Source organism: Ammospiza caudacuta, unplaced genomic scaffold (genome assembly GCF_027887145.1).
Source record: "Ammospiza caudacuta isolate bAmmCau1 unplaced genomic scaffold, bAmmCau1.pri scaffold_39, whole genome shotgun sequence".
NCBI lineage: Eukaryota > Metazoa > Chordata > Aves > Passeriformes > Passerellidae > Ammospiza > Ammospiza caudacuta.
Window position 1 is genome coordinate 1,949,561 of NW_026683124.1, and position 22,169 is coordinate 1,971,729.

At 51.7% G+C, this 22,169-nt stretch overlaps 1 pseudogene; it reads left to right on the top strand.

Moving 5' to 3' along the window:
* Positions 1-22,169, top strand: part of LOC131571820 (zinc finger protein 271-like) — a 103,456-nt pseudogene that overhangs the window by 61,726 nt on the left and 19,561 nt on the right.

Genomic DNA, 22,169 nt, shown 5'->3' on the forward strand with positions numbered 1-22,169 from the left:
CTGGCACTGACATCCCTGTGCCCTGCAGCAGAACCTTGTCCCCTGAGCTCTGAAGCTCCATGTCCCAGCCCATTGCACCATGTCCCACCTGCTCTCCTCAGGGCTCTACCTGCACACAGGCCCAGGAGAAGTTTTCCTGTTGGGAAGGAAAGCATGGAAAAGCCTGAGCAGGTTTCCTAAACAACAAACCCCACTCAGGAACCACCTACTCAGTCCAGGCTACCTGGAATGGTGGCACCTTTCTCCAAGGGACAGTGTGAGCAGAAATGATCTCTGGGAGCAGAATTCTCTGAGTCTTGCAGCTGAATTCTCTGTCCATGTCCTTTCCCTGGATCTCTGTTAAAGATAGAAGCTGCTGGTGCCATCCTCACTGTTAACCTCTCTCTTGAATGCAAACAAATATTTCCAGGTGTAAAGATTTTTCCTTTTTTCTACAAAACTTTTGCATTTCCCGTGGAACGAAGAGGCCCTTTTTTGCAGTGAGGGGGTGACATGGAAGCAAGGAGTCAATTGTGACCCTGGGGTCTCATGGAACAAATGGGCCATGGTGACACAGCAGGGCCACGTGGATCCAGTTGTCCATTCTGACACTGTGGATCCAAGGAGACCATGGAGACACCCCCAGAACCTCATGGAACCAAGGAGTCCATGGTGACACAGCGGGGCTGCATGGAGCCAATGGTCCATGGTGACACTGCCCATCCAAGGAGGCCATTCTGCCACTGCGGAAGCTCATGGAGCGAGGGAGGCTATTGTGACACTGAAGAACTTCTTGGCACCAAATATCCATGGTGACACAGCAGGGCATCATGGGAACCAAGGAACCTCTGTTTGCAGTATGGACACTCATGGAACCAGGGGCTGTTGTGGCACTGCAGAACCAACAGAGCTGCTGGACCTTGTCCCCTGGCCCTGCACAGCTCCTTGGGAGGCATGGCAGGAGCAGCACCCTGGGAGCCTCAGGAATGCCCTTCTGGGATCCATGGCACACACTCCCAGGGGCTGCAATTCCAGTTCCCAGCCAGGAAAAGATGTTCCTGCCCTCAAAGGCAAAGCTCTTAAGAAGGAGCCAAAAGCCAAGTGGAGCAAGATCCTACAATGACATTTCACTGCCAGCCTTCATAACTTCACCCATGGTTGTTGTAGCTCATGGATTGGGAAGTAAATCAGGGCAGGATCTTTGGTGGGAGCTGCCCTGGGTTAAGAGACACACTGAGAGAGAAACAGAGCAGGCAAAGTGAGGCAGGAGAGAAAGGAGGACACAAACACAATAAGCTGAGAAGGTGACACTCTGAAAAACAGAACTGGAACTGATGGAAAATGAATGGGACAGAAATCAATAGTTCTGAAAGTTTTATTTACTATCAAAATAGATCACACACACCCAGACCTACACAATCCCAATCCCACACCCTCAAATTTCGATCTCACTTCTCCCAATCTCCTTCCAACACCATCTCACCCTGGAGATTGTGGAATCAACTAGATATGGCATGGGACTGAGTTTTTCTGAGGTGGGAACAAGGCAATTTGACATGAATTGAGCCATTTTGGGGTAAAATTGAGGTGTTTTCAGTGGGATTGAATAATTTTGAGGTGACAGACCAATTTATCTTGAATTCTGGAGTGCAAGAATATGGAGAATACTTCCTGAAATCCCCCAAGAACACACAAATCTTCCAGAATATGTTCCCAAACCATAAATTCCACCTCAAGCACCTGTTAAATAGTAGGATTTTAGATATCCTTGATCAATTACTTTCTTTTTTGTCATATTTCAGGTGTTTGTAAGTGATAAAGAAAAATCAGGAGAAAATTAGGGCCAAACCAAAAGGATAACCAGCCAGGTGTCCTCCCAACATGGATCACAGGAAATGTGGGTCACCAGGGCTCTGACCAATGTGGATCCTCCCATGGGGGATGAAGCTGGAGCGGTGCACGAAGCTCTTCGGCAGTTGGAGCACTTGCAGGACTTCCCTTACCGGTGCATCCATTGGTGTCTGGTCAAGTCAGAGCTGCCAAAGAAACTCTTCCCACACTGGGGACACTCGTAGGGCCTCTCCCCAGTGTGGATGCACGGGTGGGTGACGGGGATGGAGTTGTCCTTGAAGCCCTTCCCACAGTCAGGGCAGCAGAAGGGCCTCTCCTCAGTGTGAATCCACTGGTGGCTGAGGAGATTGGAGCTGGTCTGAAACCTCTTCTGACTCTCGGGACACTCATAGGGCCTCTCCCCAGTGTGGATTATTTGGTTGACGATCAGCTGGGACCTACAACTGAAGATCTTCTCACATTCCCCATACTTGTAGGGGAGGGCATTCCCTGGTGTGGATCCTCTGGTGGCAGCTCAGGCTGAAGCTCCAGCTGAGACAGAGTAAAGATCCATTCTGAATTAGGTGAAGTGTCTAAGAGAGGTGAAAAGTCTATGAGGCCAAAGCTGAAGGAAAAACTCGCATGCCGAGACAGCAAGGAGACAGAGAAAGAAAAACAGAAAAGACCACAAGGTCGATTTGCCCCCGACTTAGAAATTCCTTTGATAAAGAAGAACTGGTGCTAAATGTCACACGGAATGAATATGTATGAACTTATTGTGAAACTGTATGCACATGCATTTGGAAGGGGGATAAAAGACGACCTGAGGTCTTCAGAGGTACACATGCCTTGCTGGGGGACTTGCGTCAGGCACGTGTCGTAAAACAAACATACCGGGCTTTACAACTTTTATAAAGTTGTGAGGTTTCTTCTTTTCTCCGCAAAACACAGTGTGGAACTCAGGAGATTCAGATTGCTTCAAAAACCCCAAAAAGTGAAAACCCCTCTTAGGCTGGGTGCAGCCAGCTCTGCAAGCACAGCAGGGCCCAGGGCAGTGAGGACAGACAGGATGGGGCTGGGCAATGTGGAGCAAGGTTGTCCACACTGGGTCAGAGCTCCAGGCACAGCTTCTGTGAGCAGGCCAGAGCTGCTGAGGGGAGACCCTGGGTCAATATCAATCACAGAATCCTGCAACCAGATCTGCTCTAAAGAGAAATAAAACAAAATACTTCCTTTAAAATAGGAATGTGTATTTTTTTACAAGGTGTTTGAAATCTTTCTCCATAAAAGGACTTGGAAAATTTTAATGACCCTCTCAGGACTTTGGTGTTGTTTACATCAGACTCAGTCCCTGAGAGTGTCTTCAAAAAAATTCTCAAGAACTCAAACTTAAATTGAAAGTCTGAAGTTTTAATGGTTCCCACTGAGGAACACGACTGAGAAAGGGTCCCCAGGTTCCAGTTAGAGCAGAACACTGGAGGCAGTGGTGACAGCTGGGGACAAACAAGGCCAAGGTGTCTCTGGTGCTGAGCAAAGCTGGATGTGTTTGAGGAATGCAAAGGGCCAAGGCCTGAGCCCCAGCCCCTGGCCAGGCAGATCCTGTCCCTCCCTCCTTGCTCAGGGCTCTTCCCGGGATGGGCACTGGCATGTGGGGCTGTGCAATGGCAAGGGCAGGAGCATGGGGTGGCCCCTGCCAGGCTGCTGAGCAGGGACAAGGAGGCAATGAGGCCCCAGGCCTGCAAGGGTCACTTGTCTCCTGCTCCTGCCTCAGGCCCAGTCCCAGCAGCCATGGCCAAAGTGCTGCCCAAGTCGGCTCTGGCAGGGCTGTCTTGCAGCTGCTGCCCATCCCTGTGCCCTGTGCAGCCCAGGCTGTCCCACGGTGTCCCTGCCCTGCGCCTCTGTCCCTGCAGGCTGTCGGCATCCCCCGGCTGCCCCACCTGGCTGGGCCCTTCCTGTGCTGACAGCTCTGCCTCCTGCCTCCCTCTGCCTGCCCACACAAAGCCTGGGGCTAATACCAAAAATGTTTATTCCATTTTTACCCTGCCTGTGAACTTTGAGCACAGGAACAAGGCATGCAGGGGCTGCTTTCCTAGCAAGAAAGAGGAAGAGAAGAAGAAGACATCTGGCTCAAGGGTGCAGGGATAGAGAAAAAAATGAGTGAATCTGGGGACTTGGGATGGGTTTTTTGGAAATGGGTAAATTGTAATTCACATTTAGGGACTATATATAAGTAACACACTGGTAGAATTCCATGTCCACATAGAGGTAGGAGTTATCCCATGTTGGACCTTAGGCCTGAATAAATGATTCTCTCTAAAAGAGCAAATGAGGGTTATGGAGCCTTATTCTGATATTTCAGAGATTTGTTGACAGTGGGGCCTCACAGAAACAAGGAGTCAGCTGTGACACTCTGCAAATTCATGAAACAAAGGGTCCATTGTGACACAGCAGAACCCCATGGAACCAAAATCCATTTTGGCCACATTGGGGCCACATGAAAGCAGTGGTCCATTGTGATACTGCGGATCCAAGGAGACCATTGTGACCCTGAGAAAACTCTTGGAACCATGAGGCCATTATGACACAGCAAGGCCTGATAGAACCAAGGGTCCCTTGTTAAACAGTGTGGCCTCATGGAACAATGAGCCATTGTGACACAGCGTGGCCACATGGAGCCAAGGGGCCACTGTGACACTGTGGATCCAACGAGACCATTGGGACTGAGGAACCTCATGGAACCAAGAATCCGTTGTTCCACTGTGGGGCCCTGTGGAACCAAGGGGAGCACAGGGATATTGTGGGGCTTTATGGAATAATGGAGACTGTTCTGACACTTTGGGACCCACTGGAACCAAGGGGCCATTAGAGCATGGCAGGGCCTGGTGGAATCAAGGGGACTGCAGTGAACACGGTGGGTGTCCATGGATGAAGGGTCCATTCCAACACCCTGGGCCCAAGGATACCTGTCCCGCCTCGGCTGTTCTAAAGGCCTGGTAAGGCTGTGGATGGCTTTGGGGCAGGACGAAGGATGAAAGGAGTCTTCAGGTTTTTCAATTCTTCAGTGTTGTTTATCAATTCTTATCTTCAATAATTTCTCCTGGCCCGACAGAGGTCCGCACCGCAAGCCAGCCATGAGCACACTGACCTTCCTTCGGGGCGGCCGCTTATTTTTGTACCAAAAACTACATGTAGGATATTTACCTTTTCCTCCCAATACCTTTCACCCTTATTGACAAGTGCACATTCAGTAAGAACCAATCTCAAAGTGCCACCATCACCACCAAAGATGGATGACAAGAAGAAGAAGAAGAAGGACAGGACACGTCCTAATTCCTCCATCTTGTCTCCTAGAACCCCCCTGTACCGAGATTCTAAAACCTGTGTTTTCACTCTATAATTAATTTATCCATTCACCACTTATCCCTGTGTGATCCTCTCACCCTCATACAGGTGTTGCATGCCATGCAGGATCAAAGTCTAGCCACCAAACACTTCTGGCAACGTTCCAGGACTTCTGAGCCCCCCCAGGGGTTACCTTGACAACTCAGGACATCAGGAATGATGTGCTGAGTTCCCACAGATACCATTGTGACACTCTGGGGCATCATGGAACCAAAGGTCTATTGTGACACAGCAGGGCCTCATGGAACCATGGAGGCCATTTTTACACTTGGAGGCCTTGCGGAACCAAAGGGCCATTGTGGCACTTCAGAGCCTTGTGGAGCCAAGGGTACCACAGTGACACTGTGGGGCTCTGTGAAACCAATGGTCTGTTGTGACACTGCAAGGCCTTAGGGGATCATGGAGACCATTCTGACACTACAAGGCCTCCTGAAACCAAGGAACCATTGTGACACTGTGGGGTCTTGTCAGGCCAAGGGGCAGATGTCAGACTGCGTGGCACCATGGAACCAAGGAGGCCATTGTGACATTGTGGGGCCTCATGGAATCCTGGAGGCCATGATGACACTTGGAGGCCTTGTTGACTCAAGGGACCTCTGCAAGACCTCATGGAACCAAAGAGACCCTTCTGACATTGTGAGTCCCCATGGAACCAAGGGTCCATTGTGACACTGCAGCACCAAGGAGATCCCTGTGACAGTGCCAGGCCTCATGGAAGCCAGAGACCATTGTGACACAGGGGACCTCATGGAACCAAAGGAGCATTGAGACACAGCAAAGCCTCATGGAACCAAGGGCACAATAGTGACATTGTTTGGCACCAAGGAACCAAGGGGGGATTCTTAAAGTGAAGAATCAATGAGACCATTGTGACACTATGAGGCATCATGAAACCAAAGGCCATTTTTACACAGGAGGACTTCATGGAACCAAGGAGTCCATTGTGACACTATGAGGCCCTGTTGGGCCAAAGGACAATTGTCACACTGTGTGGCACCATGGAACCAAGGGACCATTGTGACACTACAGGGCCCCATGGACCTAAGGATTCTTGGAACAATGTGGGACTCATGGAATCAAAGGTCCATTGTGACTTTGCGGGGCCTCATGGAAGTAAGGGAGAACAATTGTGACACTGTGGGGCTCCATGGGACAAAGGGGCCATTGTGATACAGCTGGGCCTCATGGAACCATGGGAGACCATTATGACACATGGGGCCTCATGGAAACAAAGGAGCATTGTGACACAGCAAGGCCTCAGTGAATCAAGGGAAGACAATAGTGACACTGTGGGGCTCTATGGGACAAAGGGGCCATTCTGACACCGGCTCAGGGAGTCGTGGGTCTATAGTGACACAGCACGGCCTTGTGGAACCAAGGAGACCATTGTGACATCATGGAAACTTATGGAACCAAGGGTCCATTGTTAGAGTCCAGAACCAAAGAGACCATTGTGACAGTACAGAACCTAAAGGGACCAAGATTCCATTATTATGCAGCGGAACCAAGGAACCACTGTGACACAGCAGGGCCACATGGAACCAATAGTCCATGGAGATACTGTGGATCCAAGGAGACCATGGTGATGCAGTGGAACCTCGTGGAATCAAGGGGCCATTGTGACACTGTGGGGGGCCCGTGGAACCAAATATTCATGGTGACACAGCGGGGCTGCTTCTGACCAATTGTCCATTGTGACACTGCAGATCCAAGAGACCAGGATGACACTCTGGCAGTTGATGGAACCAAGGGGCTGTTGTGACACACCAAGGCCTCGTGGAACCAAGTACAGCATTGTGGCAGAGCAGAACCAAGGAGGCCATTTTGACAGTACAGAACCCAATGGATCCAAGGGTCCATTGTTCTACAGCAGGGCCTCATGGAACCAACGGGCCATTGTGAAACTGTGGGGCATAATGGAGTCAAGGACACCACTGATACTGAAATCTGCTGGATAGAAACTTTTGAACACAGTTTGGAGTAATTGAAAGCAGATATTCTTTATTACAGCATGGTGGTCACTTGGGCCATCCTTCCTCCATTGGAGTGCACTGAGCATCAAATAAACAGAGTTTTTATCACACACACTGATTATGTATTCATTTGCTATCTCCACTTCCTCTGAGTTTATTTGACATAGTTGCACCCCTTATCACAAATCCTTTCATGGTTCTTTGTGTTTTGTCTTCAACATCCAGTGTCCTTTTGAGGTGGCTGTTCCTTGACCCTTCCTTTTGAGTAAGGGCAATATTATTGTTCTGCATAACTTCTGTTTTGTCAGCCTTGCAGAGCTGAGCTGGCATCCTGCTTGCATTTCTTGGGACTTCTGTTTGCCAAAGGTACATCCTCAATTAGTTTCTCCAAGGCTGGGCTGTTCTGTTCTACTGTCCTTGACAAGAGTAAATGTTGTTTTGTTCTCCTGTCCCTGTCTCAGTGCTCGCCTCGCATGAGGTGTCTGCAAGTCCCCCAACCTATGGCCCTGGGGTGGGCAAGTTCCTGGGGAACAGGGATGGGACAGCTGGGCTGGACTGACCCAAGGGATGTTCCATTCCATGTCACACCATGATCAGCAATCACCATAGAGAAATGGGGGGACGAGGGGGTAGGGGATTAATTTATTTTTTAAGACATTTTTCTTTCAAAACAGCACCAACACATGCAGAATCCTCTCCTGCCACAAGGTGGTTATGTTGCCCGATTGATAAATGACACAAAACTCGGATAAGTTTTGTGGGTGCTTTATTAAGGGCCCGGGGAACTGGGGGACTCACGTCCCAAAGTCCGAGCCCCCAAATTCACGTATGGGTGCTTCCCTCTTATACATGCGATTCACAACAAAGTCTCTAAGGAACAGTTTCCCCGTTCTCCTTGCCTAGCTTCTAAGAAACAGTTTCCCGTTCCCCTTGCCTGGTCACAGACTCCTTGTGATACATTCCTTGGTTCACAAACAAGATCATTAATCCTCTGCTTATCTTATTCTAAGAGCATTGTATGCTGCCTCTTAGACAGGTTAGCATTCTTACTTTCTTGCACTAGTTTAATTATTTATTAAATCCCTAAGACTACCTGCTAGGTTACACACAAAACTCAACACACTTCTCAACGGCTACAAAACTGCTTTTTAACAAACCAGTTCACACACAACTCACTATAATTAAATATTTTGCTAAATTTCATTTCTTTTCCAACAGTTAAACATTTTCTGCTGATAGGAGATTTCCTGTGAATTTGCTTATCTTCTGTTTATGGCTTTTTCTGTTTGAGGTTGATTTGTTTGTGGGGTTTTTGTGTTGTTGTAGGTGGGTCTTGCTTTGGTTTTTTGATTGGGTTTGTGATTTTTTTGGTCAGGTTTGGGTTTTTCCTTATTGAACTGCCTTTTCTTCTGATGCACAAGTTTTTTCTGCCCTTTCTTGGGGCTTACTTGGCACCTGATGGCAAGATAAATTTACCCAACTCAGTCATCTTGCCCAATTACATTTTGCAGTCACCATCAACTAGATGAGTTCAGTCAAAGACTCCCTGCAAATTGGCAGCATCCACAAAGGAATTGAAAGTACATTTCATGCCATTTTAGAGAAAATAGAAATATTCCACAGTAGTGGCCAAGGGCTGGTCACTGAGGGCTGTCACCAGGGTGTGGCTGCCAAGAGGACTGTACCATGGATGACATTTGACCCTTATTGTTCAGCCAAACTCCCACCCAGCCCATGTTCCACTCCTTCAGCCCAGCTCTCTCCAGTCTGGCTCTGAGGAGGCCACAGCAGACCCTGTCCCAGGCCTGGCTGAAGTCTGGGCACACAACATCCCCTCCTTTTACCTCCCACGTGGGTTCTGCAGTCCCTGCCCTGTCCTGCCAGTGCCTGGAATGGCTGCAGGAGGATTTGCCACATCCCCTTCCCTGCTGAGCCTGACCAGGCTGTGACTCTCCCACTGCCCCTCCCTGCCCTGTTTGCAGACTGGTTCCATGTCTGCCCTTCCCAAGTGCCCAGGACCCTCTGGGATGGCTCTGGCCTTTCCAAGGGGTTTGAGAGAGGTCCCACAGTTTTGCTGCCCAGCCTTCTCAACAGCCCTGACACCAAAGGCCTTTTCCACATCCCTCAGTTCCAGGTCAGTGTCCATAACACAGCACAGCCCTGTCCAGGTCCTCGGGCTGGTTCAGAAGGGAGGCAGCTCTGATTTCTCCCCACAGACCCTCACTCTATCCAATGTCTATCTGTACAGTCCATGGCTGCCCTGAGCATTTTTTCCCAGGAGCCTCCCTGCCTGGGATATTTCTCTCTGTGCAGTCCTAACCACAATCCCACAAAGAATTCAGGTGTTTGCCCAGATGACGTTACTCTCAGAGTGAAGTGGCCTCAAGGCCCTGTTTGTGCCACTAGAACAGTGCCAGCCCCAGGTGCTGCTGATGGTGTTTGTGCTCACTGGGGTTCATCTCCCCACACACACGATGCACTGCTGAGATCTCCTCAGCACAGAGCAAACATGGCCTGCGGGCCTGGTCACTTGGTGTCCCTCCGTGCAGGGACAAACAACCTCCTGCAGGTGGGGAGAGGCCAGTGCTGGCAATGGTGGTTGCAGGGGCTGGTGTGGGACAATTGCCCTGGGCCACCTTCCCAGCCTGCCCCAGAAAAAAGACACCGTCCAGGCCCTGCTCTCCTGCTGCCTCAGGTCCATGCCAGGAGCTCTGGCTGTGCCAGGACACTGCTGTGAGCCCCCCCTGCACACTCCCCCCTGCCCTTGGTTCCACGATGTTCCATGATGTCACAATGGTCTCCTTGGTTCCATGGTGTCACCATGGTCTCCTCAGATTCACATTGTCACAATGGACAACTGGCTCCATGGCCCTTGCTGTGTCACAATAAACCCTCAGTGCCATGAGGTTCTGTGGTGTCACAATGGTCTGCCTGGTTCAACGAGGCCCTGGAGTGTCACAATGGCTGCTTGGTTCTATGAGCTTCCACAGCATCAACAATGGTCTCCTTGTTTCTGCAGTGTCACAATGGACTCTGGTTCCACGAGGTCCCTAAATGTCACTGGTCTACTGGGTTCCATGTGGCCCTGCTGTGTCACCACGGCTCCTTGGTACCATGAGTTTCAAACTGTCAGCAATGCTTCCTTTGTTCCAATTAGGCCCTGCTGTGTCACAATGGACCATGAGTTCCATGAAGTTCTTCAGTGTCACAATGGCCCCTTGGATCCATGAGACCCCACAGTGTCACCATGGTGTCCTTGGATCCACAGTGCCATAATGGACCATTGTTGCAGCTGCAATAGCTGCTAATAAAGCCCAGGGCAGGGAAGCAAAAAGGGCCTTTGCATGGAATGCACAGATGTTTAATTCAGCCGTGCAGTGAGATGTTCAGGGTCGCAAGGCAGGAGTCCTGGGAGGACTCCAGGTTTCTGTATCTCTAGAGGAAGGGGCTGATCAGTGGCATGGGGGCAGTACAAAGATGGGGCCAATGGGGGAATGGGGAGAGAGTGGCTGAGGGACACAGAACAAGGGGAAGGAGCCAATGGGGTCGAATGGGTTATGAGGGAAGCTTCTTGTGTCTCCCTAACCCAGGGAATGCCTCTCACGATCTCCACAGCTGCAGAGTGAAAAAAATGACCCCTTGATTCTTTTGGGCTCCTCAGGATCCCAGTGGCCCCTAGGCTGCATGAGGCCCAGCTGCGTCACACTGGCCCCATGCTTCCATTGGGCCCCACAGCGTCACAACTGTGCCCTCTTAGTTCTATGAAGCCCCTCAATTTCACAATGGACCTTTGGTTCCATGCGCCCACATTGTTCCAGGATCCTCAGTTCCATTGGGCACTGTAGTGTCACAATGGCCCCTTGCTTCCGTGAGGCCTCTCTGTAGAACAATGGACTGTTGGTTCTACTGGGTTCCAAATCGTCAAAATGGCCTCCTTGGTTCTGCACTGCCACAATGCTCTCCTTGGTTCCACCAGGCCTTGGTGTGTCACAACAGCCCCTTGGTTCCATCAGCTGCCACAGTTTCACCCTGGTCTCTTGGATCTGCAGTGTCACAATGGACAATTGGTCAGAAGCAGCCCCGCTGTGTCACCACAAATATTTGGTTCCAAGGGCCCCCCACAGTGTCACAATGGCCCCTTGGTTCCATGAGGTTCCACTGCATCACCATGGTCTCCTTGGATCCGCAGTAACTCTATGGACCATTGGTTCCATGTGGCCCTGCTGTGTCACAGTGGTTCCACTGCATAACAATGGAATCTTGGTCCCTTTAGGTTCTGTACTGTCACAATGGTGTCCTTGGTTCTGGACTCTAACAATGGACCCTTGGTTCCATAAGTTTCCATGATGTCACAATGGTCTCCTTGGTTCCACGAGGCGTTGCTGTGTCACTATGGACCCATGACTCCATGAGCCGGTATCAGAATGGCCCCTTTGTCCCATAGAGCTCTACAGTGTCACTACTGTCTCCCCTTGGTTCATTGAGGCCTTGCTGTGTCACAATGCTCCTTTGTTTCCATGAGGCCCCATGTGTCATAATGGTCTCCCATGGTTCCATGAGGCCCAGCTGTATCACAATGGCCCCTTTGTCCTATGGAGCTCCACAGTATCACAATTATCCTCCCTTAATTCCATGAGGCCCCGCAAAGTCACAATGGACCTTTGATTCCATGAGTCCCACATTGTTCCAAGAATCCTTAGGTCCATGGGGCCCTGTAGTGTCACAATGGTCCCTTGGTTCCATGGTGCCACACAGTGTGACAATTGTCCTTTGGCCCAACAGGGCCTCATAGTGTCACAATGGACTCCTTGGTTCCATGAAGTCCTCCTGTGTAAAAAAGGCCTGTGGTTCCATGATGCCTCATAGTGTCACAATGGTCTCATTGATTCTTCACTTTAAGAATCCCCCCTTGGTTCCTTGGTGCCAAACAATGTCACTATTGTGCCCTTGGTTCCATGAGGCTTTGCTGTGTCTCAATGCTCCTTTGGTTCCATGAGGTCCCCTGTGTCACAATGGTCTCTGGCTTCCATGAGGCCTGGCACTGTCACAGGGATCTCCTTGGTGCTGCAGTGTCACAATGGACCCTTGGTTCCATGGGGACTCACAATGTCAGAAGGGTCTCTTTGGTTCCATGAGGTCCTGCAGAGCTCCCTTGAGTCAACAAGGCCTCCAATCGTCATCATGGCCTCCAGGATTCCATGAGGCCCCACAATGTCACAATGGCCTCCTTGGTTCCATGGTGCCACGCAGTCTGACATCTGCCCCTTGGCCTGACAAGACCCCACAGTGTCACAATGGTTCCTTGGTTTCAGGAGGCCTTGTAGTGTCAGAATGGTCTCCATGATCCCCTAAGGCCTTGCAGTGTCACAACAGACCATTGGTTTCACAGAGCCCCACAGTGTCACTGTGGTACCCTTGGCTCCACAAGGCTCTGAAGTGCCACAATGGCCCTTTGGTTCCACAAGGCCTCCAAGTGTAAAAATGGCCTCCATGGTTCCATGAGGCCCTGCTGTGTCACAATAGACCTTTGGTTCCATGATGCCCCAGAGTGTCACAATGGTGTCTGTGGGAACTCAGCACATCATTCCTGATGTCCTGAGTTGTCAAGGTAACCCCTGGGGGGCTCAGAAGTCCTGGAACGTTGCCAGAAGTGTTTGGTGGCTAGACTTTGATCCTGCATGGCATGCAACACCTGTATGAGGGTGAGAGGATCACACAGGGATAAGTGGTGAATGGATAAATTAATTATAGAGTGAAAACACAGGTTTTAGAATCTCGGTACAGGGGGGTTCTAGGAGACAAGATGGAGGAATTAGGACGTGTCCTGTCCTTCTTCTTCTTCTTCTTGTCATCCATCTTTGGTGGTGATGGTGGCACTTTGAGATTGGTTCGTACTGAATGTGCACTTGTCAATAAGGGTGAAAGGTATTGGGAGGAAAAGGTAAATATCCTACATGTAGTTTTTGGTACAAAAATAAGCGGCCGCCCCGAGGGAGGTCAGTGTGCTCATGGCTGGCTTGCTGTTTGGACCTCTGTCGGGCCAGGAGAAATTATTGAAGATAAGAATTGATAAACAACACTGAAGAATTGAAAAACCTGAAGACTCCTTTCATCCTTCGTCCTGCCCCAAAGCCATCCACAGCCTTACCAGGCCTTTAGAACAGCCGAGGCGGGACAGGTATCCTTGGGCCCAGGGTGTTGGAATGGACCCTTCATCCATGGACACCCACCGTGTTCACTGCAGTCCCCTTGATTCCACCAGGCCCTGCCATGCTCTAATGGCCCCTTGGTTTCAATGGGTCCCAAAGTGTCAGAACAGTCTCCATTATTCCATAAAGCCCCACAATATCTCTGTGCTCCCCTTGGTTCCACAGGGCCACACAGTGGAACAACGGATTCTTGGTTCCATGAGGTTCCTCAGTCCCAATGGTCTCGTTGGATCCACAGTGTCACAGTGGCCCCTTGGTTCCATGTGGCCACACTGTGTCACAATGGCTCATGGTTCCATGAGGCCACACTGTTTAACAAGGGACCCTTGGTTCCATCAGGCCTTGCTGTGTCATAATGGCCTTGTGGTTCCATGAGCTCTCACACTGCCAGCAGCAGTCTCCTTGGTTCTGCTGTGTCACCATGGACCCTTTGTTCCATGAGTTTGCAGAGTGTCACAGCTGACTCCTTGTTTCTGTGAGGCCCCACTGTCAACAAATCTCTGAAATATCAGAATAAGGCTCCATAACCCTCATTTGCTCTTTTAGAGAGAATCATTTATTCAGGCCTAAGGTCCAACATGGGATAACTCCTACCTCTATGTGGACATGGAATTCTACCAGTGTGTTACTTATATATAGTCCCTAAATGTGAATTACAATTTACCCATTTCCAAAAAACCCATCCCAAGTCCCCAGATTCACTCCTTTTTTTCTCTATCCCTGCACCCTTGAGCCAGATGTCTTCTTCTTTTCTTCCTCTTTCTTGCTAGGAAAGCAGCCCCTGCATGCCTTGTTCCTGTGCTAAAAGTTCACAGGCAGGGTAAAACTGGAATGAGCATTTTTGGTATCAGCCCCAGGCTCTGTGTGGGCAGGCAGAGGCAGACAGGAGGCAGAGCTGTCAGCACAGGAAGGGCCCAGCCAGGTGGGGCAGCCGGGGGATGCCGACAGCCTGCAGGGACAGAGGCGCAGGGCAGGGACACCGTGGGACAGCCTGGGCTGCACAGGGCACAGCGATGGGCAGCAGCTGCAAGACAGCCCTGCCAGAGCCAACTTGGGCAGCACTTTGGCCATGGCTGCTGGGCCTGGGCCTGAGGCAGGAGCAGGAGACAAGTGACCCTTGCAGGCCTGGGGCCTCATTGCCTCCTTGTCCCTGCTCAGCAGCCTGGCAGGGGCCACCCCATGCTCCTGCCCTTGGCATTGCACATCCCTACATGCCAGTGCCCATCCCGGCAAGAGCCCTGAGCAAGGAGGGAGGGACAGGATCTGCCTGGCCAGGGGCTGGGGCTCAGGCCTTGGCCCTTTGCATTCCTGAAACACATCCAGCTTTGCTCAGCACCAGAGACACCTTTGCCTTGTTTGTCCCCAGCTGTCATCACTGCCTCCAGTGTTCTGCTCTAACTGGAACCTGGGGACACTTTGTGAGATGTGTCCCTCAGTGGGATACATTAAAACTTCAAGAAAATTTGGAGTTTAAATTTACCTTTGTGTTATTGACCCTCAAAGACTGAGTCTGATGTAAACAACAGCAAAGCCCTGAGAGGGTCATTAAAGTTTTCCTAGTCCAGTTATGGAGAAAGATTTCAAAGAGCAGTAATAAAATATACATTCCTGTTTTAAAGGGTGTCTTTGATTAAATTTCCCTGTAGAGCAGAGGTGATTGCAGCATTCTGTGATTGATACTGACCCAGGGTCTCTCTTCAGCAGCTCTGGCCTTCCCACAGAAGCTGTGCCTGGAGCTCTGACCCAGTATGGACAACCTTGCTCCTCATTGCCCAGCCCCGTCCTGTCTGTCCTCACTGCCCTGGGCCCTGCTGTGCTTGCAGAGCTGCCTGCACCCAGCCTCAGAGGGGTTTTCCCTTTTTGTACTTTTTGAAGCAATCTGAAACTGCTGAGTTTCCCCACTGCAAACAGACACACTGCTCAGGTGTGTGCCAGCCCCAGGTGCCACCAAAGCCACTGCAGAGCTGCCCTGGGCCAGCTGTGAGGGTGGATCATCAGCCCAAGCTGCACTGGGCCCCTGCAAGGGGCTGTGGCCATGGGCACTGCACTGACCCCACTGCTGGGTTTGGCTGCCACGGCCACCGTGAGAAATGAAACTGTGCTTGGAAACACTGGGGAGGACTGGGACATACTGGGAACACTGGGAACGCTGTGGGAGAGACTGGGACATACTGGGGACACTGGGAACGCAGTGGGAAACACTGGGACATACTGGGAGTGACAATGGGGAGGACTGGGAAAACCTGTAAACACAAGGAATGCTGAGGGAGAATGTGGGTGGACTGGGATGGACTGTGGGGGTACACTGGGACATACTGGGAGTGATACTGGGGCAAACTGGGGACACTGGGGACATTGCAGAGAAGACTGGGGACACTGGGGCATCCAGTAGATGATACTGGGGGGAACTGGAAGGGACTGGGAATGAACTCAGGTGTATTGGGAGGGACTGGGCTGTACTGGGAGGGACTGGTGTGCATTGGCTCTTCCCGCCTCCGCCGCGTCCCATTTGCCGAGCCTCCCACCTATCACTGACCGCAGCCAATCAGCTTTAGGATTTAGAGCTTTGGGGGCGGTGCCTAGAGTCGGCGCCATATTTTATTTTTGCCTTCAACTCCCGTCATGCCTCGCGGCTTGACTGAGCCTCATTGCAGCCGGGACTACCACGCCCGTCATGCACCGCGCCCCACATAACGCCGGGATCCGCCCCCACCTGTCCCATAAGTGTCCCGCAGACCCTCCAGGATCCCTCAGTGACCCCTCGGCGCCAATTCGGGACCCCCAAAAGCGTCCCCGAACCACGGAGTGCTCTCAACCCCAGAGATGCCCGGTACAGCCGCTTCTGGGAATTCATCTCCTCTCATCCCCCGCGGCCCCAGAGCCCCTCAGAACAGAGTCCGCGCCAAAACTCCTGCCTAGCCCCCGCCCTAAAGAGCCCGGTTGGAGCTTCCCGAGCTCCCTCCAAGGGCTCCCGAGCTGTTTCCGTTCCCCCGAGGACCTCAAGTAGCGGCTTGAACGCAAAAGTGTCCCCCAAGTGCCTCCCCGAACCTCCAAACATCGCGTTCAAACCACTTCCGGGACTACAGCTCCCATCATGCTGCGCGGCGCACGTCCAGCGCTATTTCAGCCGGGACTTCATCTCCCGTCACACCCCGCGCCCCACTGAGAGCCATTGCAGCTGCGCCCAGAACTCCCGTGATGCTCCGCGGCTCGGTTAAACCGTATGATACCCGCGCTTACAACTCCCATCACCCCCCGCGCCCTGTTCGAGCCCCCGCAAGGGCCCGCCCGGACCCCGAAGGGCCCCAAATTCCCCTCCCTGACCTGCAAGGACCCCCTGGACCCCCAAGTTCTGTCCCGGACCCCGAACTTTCCCTCAGAATCCCTGAGTGCTCCTTCAAGTGCCCACCCGGCTCCCCCAAGTGTCCTCCAGACCCTAAAGTTCTCTCTGAATTCCCTCCCCAGACCCAAAACTGCCCCAAATGTGACCCAGAAATGTCTTCATGGACCCCAAAGTGACCCTTCTTGACCCTGTACTGTAAAAGGATTATAAAAAAGATGATATAATGTCTACAAATATATCTAATTACCAGAAAGAGGAATAAATAAATAGCTACTGGAGCTTAATAAATTAATGAAGGTGTGAAAAACGCCAATCGCTTGCTTTAAAATTTTTTAAACTTTAATTGTAATAAAATTGTTATAAAAAGAGCAATACAATTAGAGTAATAATAATTTGGACAAACTGAATTAGGACAATATGAGACAATAAAGACAAAGAATTACGGACGTCCAGGTACCTTTTTATGGGCAGCACGAGCCCACAAAAGGACACTTGCTAACAAAGGATTAACTCTTAAACCAATAGCCTGTTGCATAATCATACACTTCATACATGATGCATAAATTCCATTCAAATACAGGATTCGGTCTGGTCATCATCAAATTCTTCCTTCTAATCCTAACAGTGCCTTTGAGGCAGGAAGAAGTTTTTTCTTCTGATAAGAGGGCAATAAATTCTTTTTCTCTGAAAGATTTAGGTGTCCTGGGGCTGCTATCTGGTGCAAGTGCCTCATTCCTTTCTTTAAAAATCCCACTAACATATGGTAAATACCTGCATGGAGCCATATACTATGCACTTTTCACAAAGTGAATTGTGTTAGCTAGAAACTTTGAGCATTAATTTTCTTGCCTACTAAAAATGTAGTGATTTTCTCTATATAAATATAAAAATTAGATAATAAAATCCAATACTGTTGTTACAAATATAAATAAATTCAGCATCAAGATCACTTGGGGAGTGCTTCCATCCCCTCTTCTCTGAAATGAAAAGTAAAAAAATGCATCCTTGATTAAAAACCAGTCATGATGTGCACTGTGGAATCTCCCTCCTGAAGTCAACTCCAAACTGATTCCAATCACTGCACAAGCCCTGGAGAACCTGAAGACAATGGAAGGGAGACAAAGAGCTCCTGAGGGCTTTCTGTATTTTAATCAGCCCCACGCTGGATTTGGGGCTGGCTCCAGGAGCCTCAGACACTGAGAGAAGGATGAAGAAGCTGCTCAAGGAGTCAGCAGCAAAACTCCAAGTGCCTGGGAGCATGGCTGGGCCCCACTGAGGGCAGGGAGTGCCAAAGGCTGCCCAGGGACTGCTGAGAGCAGATCCTTGAGGGCAGGATTGCAGGGAGCCCAAGGCTCTGAGCAGGGAACTGCAATGCTGAGCAAGGCCTGGCTTGGCTGCAGAAAGCAGAAAGGCCAAGCCCTGAGCCCAGCCTGGGCCTGCAGGGCCTGTCCCTCATGGGTGCCTCGGGGCTGTTTGTGGGGCAGGGGGATGTGAGGGGCAGCAAGAACAAGTGGCATCAACCTGCAGCCCTTGCCAGCCTCCGCAAGGAGGCTGAGGGAGAACCAGAGTGCAGCCCCTGCCAGGAAAGTTCCTCCTGTGGGGCCTCCAGAGGCGCTGCCTGAGCCCAGGGCACAAAGGCCTGGGTGCCTGTGGCTCTGCCAGCCCTGCCCAGCCCTTCGCCATCTGTCCTCCAGGCTGTGCCCCCTGGGCGTGCTGCTTCTCTGCCCTGGCCGACTGCACTTGCCCATCTCGCTGTCCCCCAGCATTTCTCACCCAGCGTTGCTGTGCCCTCCCTGGGCTCCCTGCACCCAGCGCTGCCGGCTCCTGGCACACAGAGCCCGGCCATGGCCCAGCCTCACGCTGCCACACCTCCAGCACCAACATTCTGCCCTGCGAGGGACTTTGCTTTCTGCTCAGCTCCAGGCTGAACCTTCCAAGCTGCACTTTGGGGAGGTTTCCTGCAATTCCCACTGCCAAGGAAAGCTCTGTCTCCTGCTGGTCACAAACAGAGAAGGGCTGGTGGGAGATGTGGTGGTCAGACGCTGTCTGGGGCACAGTGACCATGAAATTATTGATTTTTTAAACATTCTGAGAAAGGAGGGGCATCAAAGAATCTTGTACACTGGAGTTACAGAGAGCAGACTTTGGCCTATATAGGATTGATTTGGGGATTACAACCTCAGGTACTGATTTTTAAAATCAGCCATTAAGAACAAAGCAGCCCTTAAAAACAAACGTGTCCAGGAAGGATGGACACCTTTCAAGAAAGAAATTCTGAAGGAACAGCAACAGCCCAAAAGTGAGCTACCAAGGAAAATGAGTGGCCTGGCTGGGCAGGGAGCAAATTAAATTATACCACTTAAATGATAAAATCATTATGTAGCCAAATGCAGGACAGGCAGGCAACTCAGGAAATGTTTGAAGATGTTCCTAGGTAATGCAGAAAGAAAACTGGAGAGGTGAAAGCGCAATCAGGACTTAACGTGGCCACTTCTGTGAAGGTTAATGAAAATTATTTTATAAATACATTAATGGCAAAAGGAGGGGTAAGGAAACTTCCATTCCTTGTTGGGGGGATATTGTTACCATAGATGAGGAAAAGGCTGAGGTACTTTACCTCTGCCTAGCCTCAGTTTTCAAGACTAACTCCAGTTGTCCTCAGGACAAGCGTTCTCCTGGGCTGGTGGAAGGGCAGAGGGAGCAGAACAGCCCCCCTGTAATCCAGGAGGAAGCAGCTGGGGACCTGCTGAGCCCCTCAGATGCTCACAGGTGTCTCTGGGAACAGATGGGATCCATCCTAGAGGGATGAGGGAGCTGTGGAAGAGCTCCCCAAGCTGCTCCCCACCAATTCCCATCAGTGCTGGCTCAGCAGGGAGGGCCCAGGGAACTGGAGGTGCCAATGTGAGCCCATCCGCAAGAAGGCTGGAAGGAGGAACTGGGGAACTCCAGGCCTGTCAGCCTGCCCTGGGTGCCCAGCAAGGTTTTGGAACAGATCACCTTGAGTGCCATCAGAGGGCACCCACAGGATGGCCGAGGGATCAGAGCAAGCCAGCGTGGATTTCAATATCTGCATTGATGATCTGCATGAGGGGACTGAGTCCAGAATCAGCAAATTTGCAGATGACACCAAGCTGGGTGTGAGTGTGGATCTGCTGGAGGGTAGGAGGGCTCTGCAGAGGGCCCTGGACAGGCTGGATCCAGAGCCCAAATCCAACAAGGTCAGGTTGAACAAGTCCAAGTGCCGGGTCCTGCACTTTGGCCACAACCACCCCTGCAGTGCTACAGGCTGGGGACAGAGTGGCTGGACAGCAGACAGGCAGAAAGGGACCCGCAGGAACTGATGGACAGCAGGCTGGGCATGAGCCAGCAGTGTGCCCAGGTGGGCAAGAAGGCCAATGGCTCCTGGCCTGGATCAGGAATGGTGTGGCCAGCAGGAGCAGGGCAAGGATTCTTCCACTGCAAGCAGCACTGCTGAGGCCACAACTCGACTGCTGTGTCCAGCTCTAGGCCCCCAATTTAGGAAGGACAAGGAGGGGCTGGAGAGGTTCCAGAGAAGGGAAACAAGGCTGGTGAGGGGTCTGGAACACAAGTCCTCTGAGGAGTGACTGAGGGACCTGGGTTTGTTTATCTTGGTGAGAAGAGGAGGCTCAGGGAGACAAAGCAGTGTCAGGGCACAGGTTGGACTTGATTGTCTCCAAGGTCTTTTCCAACCTTGCTGATTCTGTGATTCTCTGGAACCACCCTTGGAGCACACACAGAATGAGCCCTGGGCCTCCTCTTCAGAAGCTCCAGCAGCCCAGGTCCCTCAGCTTCTCCTGCCAGCCCCAAAGCCCATCCTGTCAGTCCTGCAGAGCCTCTGCAGCTCCTCCTCACTGCCCAGAACAGGGAGCCCCAGAGCCAGACACAGCAGCACAGATGTGCCCCCCTGGCCTGGGGTGCCGCTGGCAAGGGAGCAGCACCAGGCACTGCAGGAGCCTGCAGACAATTCCTGCAGCACTTGTAGGATGATCCTGCTGCCCAAGGGACGTTCCCATGGTGCCAAGTTGGGAACTGCAATGGGGAGTGGGGCCAGAGAGGAAAGGGCAAACAGGGATGGGCTGTTTGCAGGGGAGAGGACAGCAATGTGCAATAGGAGGGAATCTAGATCAGGGACAAATAAAGAAAGCAAAGGTGAAGCCAGGGAAATGCTCAGGGCAGTTTGGGGGTGGCTGCCAGGCAGCCCTGGCTCTGAGCAACAGCGTCTGCAGTGGGACAGGAAACTCCCAGCTGATAGGAACAAACTTTCTGGCTGACTGCAGAGGCCAGGACAAAGCTGAGTGGTTTCCCTGGTGTCCCCCAGCCCTTGCTGGCCCCAGGGGCTGATGGCATTTGTGCTCCCTCAGGTTCATGTCCCCACACCAGCAGCATGGCGGTGCTCCGCCTGCTCTGTGCAATGCAAACAGGGGCTGCTGAGCCAGTGCTGCCGTGTCTGTGCCTGCAAGGATGGGGCACCTGTGTGAGCTGGGGGAGAGGCCAGGCCTGCAGAGGGGAGATGTTGTTGGCAGCTCCATGAGGACGCTCTGGGACGCTGCCCTGGGCTGTGCAGCGCACTGGGGATGGATCAGCCCCTATTCTGCTGCTCCTTCCCCTCTCCCCCAGGGCCCTTGCAGAGCCCAAGCCATGCTGTTTGCCCCCAGCCTGCCCATGGCCAACCTGGGGCTGCTCACGAGGCTTTGCTGTGCTGAGCATTGGCTTGGCCGTGTTCTTGAGAGAGCCTGGGCAAGGAGCCTGGAGCCCCCAGGCCCTGGGCTGAGGCGTCAGCGCTGCCCCAGCAGTGCCCATGGCCTGTCCCTGCTGCAGCCCCGGCACTGCCACCCCCAGGGCTGTGCCCGGCCCCAAGAGCACTCAGGCCCTGCAGCAACACCAGGGCCACCAGGGCAGCGGGGCAGGGCCACGGCAGCAGCACTGGCAACACCAAGTGCTGCTGCTGCTGCTGGGCACAGCTGCTGGGCCAGCACTGATCTGCCCCAGCTCTGCACACAGACTTTGCTGCTGCAGCTCCAGAGAAGGCAACAAAAGGGGGCATCTGCAGTGTAAAGCATCTTTGCTGAGAGATGCTTTACTTTGCTTAAGCCATCAAGAGCAGAGCTCCTCATTGACACAGTCAGGGGCCACTGCAAATTTTGAGAGAAACAAAATGAGAAACGGTACAAAGCATTGTATTTCTTTGTGGGCAATATTAAAAATTTAATACAAAGTGAAAGAACCTCTAAACTGAAACGAACTTAAAGTATCAAAGATGACTTTTATTAAAATTTATTTGCATAAATTTTCCAGCAGTTTACTGTTTCTGAAATTGTCCAGCCATCAGTCTCCACACTGCAGCCTTGAGCTCCTGGTTCCTCAGGCTGTAGATGAGGGGGTTGAGGGCTGGAGGCACCACCGAGTACAGAA